The sequence below is a fragment of the Physcomitrium patens genome, chromosome 8 (assembly GCF_059467195.1).
Source record: "Physcomitrium patens ecotype Gransden chromosome 8, ASM5946719v1, whole genome shotgun sequence".
Taxonomy (NCBI): Eukaryota; Viridiplantae; Streptophyta; class Bryopsida; order Funariales; family Funariaceae; genus Physcomitrium; species Physcomitrium patens.
The window spans coordinates 2,345,971-2,353,988 of NC_143417.1; positions in this window are offsets into that span (position 1 = coordinate 2,345,971).

The following is an 8,018-nucleotide window of genomic DNA, read 5'->3' on the forward strand; positions in this document are numbered from 1 at the left end:
TGTGATTTCTTGCTCAAGATGGCTCCAAAGTGTTCCATAGCTGCTCCTTTTTCACTGCACGCGTGAGGTAGTACTTCCACACATTTTAGTTAGAGGAACCTAAAAGCTTGACTTCATCGGGAATTGGATTGTTTTTGTTCATTTTGAAGGAAGACTAGCGGTAGATAATGCAAGATATATATTCACAAGGGTTCTATGATAGGACACTACTACAGATATATGTGAGGTGATCGAGAGAATGAGGAGTCAGAGGTTCTGACTAGTAGTAGTACAGTTTCACAAGCTCTGATACCATGATGAAATAGAACTAATGTGTCATATATTGATAAGAAAATACACGTCTTACACGTGAACTAACACTTGATTCTGTGGTTACAACAAGATGAATAGTAATTGGTTCCTAGTGAAACTACTTAGAGGTAAAAGCTAACTTTGTTAACATCCAATGCTTTCCAAAATTATGTGCTCGAATTGGCAATCCCATGCATGTGCCGCTACTTCCATCGATCCTCGCTTCGCAATTGACAACCTTGCCGCAGAGGTTTGCCACAGGGATTTGCCGTTGACTGTCGTGTCGTGATCTTGCGTCAGCGGCGGCGGTTATTACGACGCTCCATCGCCACAGTACATTGTTAGCTCACAATGAGGCTGGGATGGCCTAAACGATCTATTATGGTTAAATGATGCAATGTATTTGTTTGCAATAGAGAACTCTAAACGTGATCCCATTTGGAACTTTGAAGTTGGAATTATTCTAATCAAGAATATATTATATATCCATGTATAAAAGGTTATTACTTGGAAAATAGCCGTTGAAAGATTTTGATTATTAATCCAAGACATTAATTTTTTTTTTAAATATCACAACTATGATTTAATTAAATTAGTTATTTTTCTTAGACAAGGACCAAAGTCATTACAATTAGTGACTTGATTGGATTGTATAAAGGAGAAGATAGTTGGTAGCCATTTTTTATCTTCCAAATCTTATTGGACTGTGCAATAGAAAAAGATAGAAAATTTTAAAATCTTTCTAACTAAAAAAATCTTAAAGAATCTAATTTGAATGCAAGATATATGTATTCTTATCAAAATTACTTGTGTTAATATCATTTTCTAACACGAAGTAAAGATTGGATCTTCAAATTCTATTAACTTCTAGTATTAGATTGTAGCATAGTAAGCTAATCAAATTTATATATATATATATATATATATATTCATCTTCTTTAATTCTATTGAGTTATAAATATATATATATATATATATATATATATCAGTCTTTTTATTACCAAAATTGTGAAATTTTTAAAAAAATACCAAAAAAATTAATAATAAAAGAAAATTAAAAAATAGAATTATATTTTTGATCTCCAATATTAACTAAATTTTTTTAAAATACAGATCAAAAATTTTAAAATAGTTCTTTAAAGATTTTGGGACTATTAAGATGTAAAAAAGACTCCACAATGTCGCATCAACATATTACACAATTTTATTTTAAAATAGCCATGGAAAAACTATAGGTGATTTTTACACTACATCAAATCATTTCAGAAAAGGCCTTAGTTAAGTAAGTGATGTGAAAATGTTGTAAATATAAATTATGTATTTTTTATATTATATAATATCATGATTTTTTAAGAAGAGATTTGGGTCAATTTAAAAAAACACAATAGATTAATTTGAATATAATAAAGCTTATTATTACAAACTTGTAATTATAAATATAAAATTTTATTAATTTTTTATTTTAATATATTTTTTTTAATATAAATCATCTAATTTTTGTATATTTCATTATTTACCAAAATTATGATATAGAGACCTTAAGTCCAAAGTACCAAAAACTATTTCTTATAAATTTTAAAAAAGTATTTAGTTTTTAAACATTAATATAATAATACTACCAATAATAAATGTCTATAAAAATATTATTATTATTAATTATTATATTTTTTGAAAACACCCCATATTTTCCTTCTATGAGAAGAACAAGATCCTCCCTCCTTTCCTCCCCTTCTTTGGCATGACAAAATTGTTGTTTTTTCGGTCTCAGTAGACATGGAGTTTTTCCTCTTCAGCTTCTCCCAATTTTTTTGGCCCCTTTGTTGCTGCTCTCAATTGTAGTACAAGCACTATGGCTAGTGGTGGCAAGCTCTGTTCTCAGTCAAACTTGTTTTTTTCATGACAAATAACAAATTCCAGGATCAACAAATCCTAGGGCTTTGTTTTCCAAAACGTATATTCTCTCATGGACAATTATATGCTAAAATAATAATTTAATATATTTAAATTAATAATTTAATATATTTAAAGCTAAAATAATAATTTAATATATTTAAAATATATGTATATATATATATATATAGAGAGAGAGAGAGAGAGAGAGAGAGAGAGAGAGAATTATTGGTGAGTCATTGCAGTATCTGTGAATTGGTGGATGATACTTTTATAGTGACACTATAGTACCAAGGTTACACCAATCTCAATAGAACCAAGTTTTTTCTATTACTTAAGCAAATCAATTTTCATTTCTTCATATACTAAATGCTTGCGAGACTTATTGAAATTAACAATGTATCAAGTGCTATAATATAGACTATCAAACATCCAAGTTTTTTTACAATCTATGAATAAATTTATTTATTTTAATCTATTTCTACATACTCATATTATTTAAGTAATTATTTGAATAAAAATGTATATTTTTGATAATTAGACAAGAGAATCAATTCATAATTCTTATTTTGTTTTAGAAATGAATGGATAACTCTATTTTTTTTTGTTGTGCTTTAAAGATTATTGTTCATTTACCTTCAAACTACCATTCTTTGTTTTCTAATATTGATTTTTTTCTTAAACCAAATAGATTACATTTATTTATAGAAATTTATATTTAATATTAAAATTTATTGATTATTTTCTTCTAATTTGACTTGTTGATTTATTGAAGTCATCTATTATAGAAATAGAAGGAAAAATTATGTACGCTACTATTAATGTTTAAATTATACTTATAAAATAAAATAATTTAAATTCTTTAAAGAAGAATAATTTTAATATTTTATATTTTTTGAGAGAAATAATTTTATTTTTTTATAAATTAAAAAAATAAAATAATTGATATATAAAGAAATTAAAAATAAGAAGAAAAAACAATGAAAAGAAGAACAATAATCTTTATATAAAAAGAAGAGAAGAAGAGAAGACTTGGTATAAAAGAAATTTTAAAGAAAATTAGTATAAATAGGATTAAATAAAGAAAAGTTAGTATAAAAAGATATATTATTAGAAGTTAGCAAACCATGTGTTAAAAAAATAAGGTGGTTAAAACCACCTTAGGTAGTTAAAGTAATTAAAAATAAAGTAATTTTACTAAGTTCAAATAGTATTAAATAAAATTTACTATAAAATAACTATAAATAGCTATAAATTTATATTATATATTATAAGAGAATTTATAATAAAAAGTTTCTATTATGTCATTTCATTCCATAATAGACATTTTATTATGACATTCTATTATGACATTTCATTATTCTTCTTTGATTTATTAACAAATCATAAATATTATAATGAAGTTTTCATAAAGATCTTTAGATTTCTCAACACAAGAAGGAAAAAAAAATTACAAGACTAGAAAAATGATAAGATAAGATTCATCAAGTGAAAGATATGTTCTAATTCAAAGTAAGAAACATCAATGGACTACTTCAACTTTGACAAAGACATGAAAGAATATAAAGCAGAGATTAAAGAAAAAAGATGTCAAAGATGGGTTTAGAGTTTAATAACTAAATAATTAACCTTGACTTTGATATTATCTTCAATTCCAAAAACTTATATCAAAGCCACAACCATTAAAAGACAAAGTATGATCTTTATTAAGCATTGATGTGAAAAAAAAAGATAATTCATATGTAGAAATATAATAGGAATAACTTACAATTTTTAGGAGCAAAAATCTAGGTGTTTAGCTATACTTGACAAAAATAAGAATAGATTTGCAACTATTATAAATCTTTATGAGCTTGTTAACTTTCTTAGGATAGAAATTTCATGTATTACTATTATCAACCATAGAAGTATTATTCCTATATATATATGGAAGAAGTAAAAAATAAAATCCAATGTTTGTCTCAAAAAATTGTCGAATTGACCAAAGCAAGTAGATTAACTTTATATTTGAATTTTAAATGTCTTACTACTAAAAGTACAAGAAAGTTAAAGATTGGTATGCCTAAAAAATTTGATGAAATAAGATCAAAATTTTGAAGACTTTTTCAACAAGTTAAGTTCTATCTAAAATAATATCCTTCTCAATATCTTGATGGATTTATTCAAATTGGATATATAAATACACTTCTAGTTAAAAGTATTCTTTTTTGATTTATACTTTTGATAGAAAAGACTTCATGACTCATATATGATCTAAATTTATTCTTATATGTATTTAAGCTTCTTTTATAGAAAGTAATTGAAAAAAAGAAGCAAAGACCAAATTTCTATTTTTATAGTAAGAATCACAATCAACTACAAGATATGCTATTAAATTCCAAAATATTATTTATACTATGGATTAAAATAATAAATTCCTTATTAATCAATTTTAATATAAATTAAAATATAATATCAAGTATTTATTATTGATAATTTAAACAATATATTTATTATAAAGATTTATTGCTCAAGCCATTGTGTCTGACAATCAATTTTTTAAATAATGCCAAGAATAAACATTTGGATTTAAAAGAATACATCAAGTCATGATGATAATTTCTAAATTTTAAAAAATTATTTATTAAAGCCAAAATCTATACAAATTGATATAAAATATTTTAAACCTCTCACTAAGCAAAAAAAATTGAATGTTATTAAAGAAGATTGTACTTATATTATAGAAAATCTAAACATATTGCTCAATATTTTCCAAAGAAGCAATACAATTCCAAAATCAAGAGCATGATTATCCAAGAAGATAATGTATTAAAAAATAATTTTGTCTAACTATAATAAGAGTTGTGTAGTTAGAATCCTATGCAATACTAAGTGAAGGTTCAATTTTTTCTTCAAATCTTTTATCTTACTTTATAATAGACATCTATTTAGAACCAAAAATTTACAAAGTCTTTGTCTTATTAGATTTAGGAGCCTCAACTTGTTTTATACACAAAGACTTTATTAAGTAAAAAAAATATCTTTAATCAAGAAACTAAGCTTATACATGTAGAAGTTAAAGATGATTTTTTTATTATTTTTTAGAAATATTATCTATTAAATTATTCATATAAATATAGAAATTAATAGTCATAATAGCTTAATAATATTTAGTATTATTAGATCTCTTTTTAATCCAATTATTTTAGATTTTTTTTGGCTATAAAAGTATAAACCTTGAATAGATTGGATTTCTTATAATCTTAATTTTTTTTATAGTATAATCTAAATTTTTATTATGTAAATAGAAAGTCATAAGTCTAGTACAACCACAACCTTATTGGTAGGTGTAAGAGCTTTCATGCATAATACAAAAGAATAGTAATCTTTAGTTATTTATGTTACATCCATTTTTGATGGTAGAAAGTCTTTTAGTGGCATTTTAAGCCAATATATAGCTTATCAAGACATTTTTGACAAGAAGAAAGTAGATATTTTTTTGAAGCAATGTCAATATCACTGTTTAATTGATCTTTAAGAAAAACTTCAACCACCAATTGGACTAATCTAGCTTTTTACAAAATGAGTTGATTTTATTTAATGCATACAATCATAAGAATCTAGTAAAAAACTTATGCTATTCAAAATCTCTATCAAGAGCACCTATCCAATTTGTAAAAAAAAAAGATAGATTGATACATATAGAAATAAATTATCAAAGACTTAATAATATCAGCATTAAGAATAAATATTTTCTATTATTATTATCAAGAATTTTTAATTAATTTAATAATATATTATCTTCTTTGAGAATGCATGAGGCACTTGGCTATGGAAGATAAGCTAGAAATTGCAAAAAAAAGGTCCTAAAAACTTTAATAAAATCCTAAATAAATCTCATTTGAATCTTAATAATCTTAATTAAATTTTAATTAATTCTAAAAAAATATTTAAATTTTTCTAATAGAAATTTTTAAAAAATTATAAAGAAAAATTTTAAATATTTTTAAATAATGAAAATAAAATATTTAAAAAATAAAAAAATATCTTTAAATATACTATAGAAAGAAATCATGGGTAAATCTTAAGAAAATCCTAAATAAATCCTAAGAAAATATTTAATAAATTTTTAAAAAAAATAATTAAATTTTAACTAAATCTTGAAAAAAAATTAATCAAATCTTAAAAAATCATGATCAAATATCTATAGCAATCTTAAAATCCCAGTATCTATTAAAATTAAAAAGTAATTCAAATCATTTTAAAATAATATTTAAATAAAGATTCTTTTCTAACTTTATTCTTCAATTAAAAAAAAATCTAAAATTACAATATATGCATAATTTTATACTTTTGGATTTGATTTTGACCTTGATTTATAATAAATTCTCTTTAAATATAAATTTTTATTTTTTTAATGTAATAATTCTTATAAAATATTTTTAATTTTTTTTCTAAAGATGTCTTTATTAATATTTTTATTTACTTTGTATTATCTTATTTTTGGTTGTACAAAGTAAGTAGAAGCTCTTTTTACAAAAAGCACCATTAGCACTTAATATTTTTATTACCTTCCTATCTTTTATATAAATTTTACTACTATATTTTTTAATTAGAATCTTTTTAAATAAAATATATTCACCATATAGTTTATTTTATAAGAAAATAATGCATATAACCTTATCTTAAATACAATATTATTATATATACAAATGGATAACAAACTTCATCCAGTGGCTTTTCATTCAAAATATTTTTTAAGATTTTAGATCAATTACAAGATCCACAACATAAGATTCCTTTTATATGTGAATTCATTTCAAGAATAGCACTATTGTCAAGATAACACTTTAAGCTCAATAATTATTTATACAAATCATAAGAACCTCAAGTATTTTATATCAGCACACATTTAAAATTATTGACAAGTTCAATAGACCATGTGCTTATTAAGATTTAAATTCAAAATTACTTATTAATTAAAAAAATAAAAATATTTATAAGATTTTCTTTTAAAAAGTTCTTATTTTATATCAAATGATAAAAATATATTTTTTAATTAACAATAAATATCTTTTTTGAAGCTAGAGCAATTTCATCTTTGAACAATAAAATCAACATTGACTATTAATTCTATCTTTTTTAATCTAGTTAAATCAAAATATCATCACATCTTTTTATGCATAATATTAAGAATAATCTACCTAAATCTCATGATACTTCTAAATGTGAACTTAAAAATAATATTTTTTTTTTGAAGATTACTTATATATTTTAGAAAATAAAGCACAATTACATGCTCTGTAAACTTCTCATAATTTGCCAACTATAAGACATTTTGGATTCAACAAGATTTTAGAGTTACTATCAAGAGCTTTTTGATGGCTCCAAATATAGAGGGTAGTTAAAAATAACTTTGTACAATTATTTCATATTATTTTAAGATCAAAAATTCCTTTTCATCAAACTTATAGACTTCTTTAACCATTTTCTATACCAAAACAACCATGATCTTTTATTTCTATAGATTTTATTATAAATCTTTAAATTTTAATTTTATATGACTCTATATTTGTGATAATATATTATTTCATCAAGATAGCATGTTTTATGACATATACAAAATCTATCATATGTAAAAAAATAGCTAAATTTTTCCATGACAATATTTATTGCTATTATTGATTTTCAAAAAATATTATATTCGATAGAAGATTTCAATTTGTATCAAGGTTTTAGACAAAAAAAATTTAAGACATTAAAGATGAATATAAAAGTATCTTTGGCTTTCTATTGTTAAACTAATGGACAATCAATACAATTAAATTAAATTTTTGGAGCAGTATTTGAAATATACC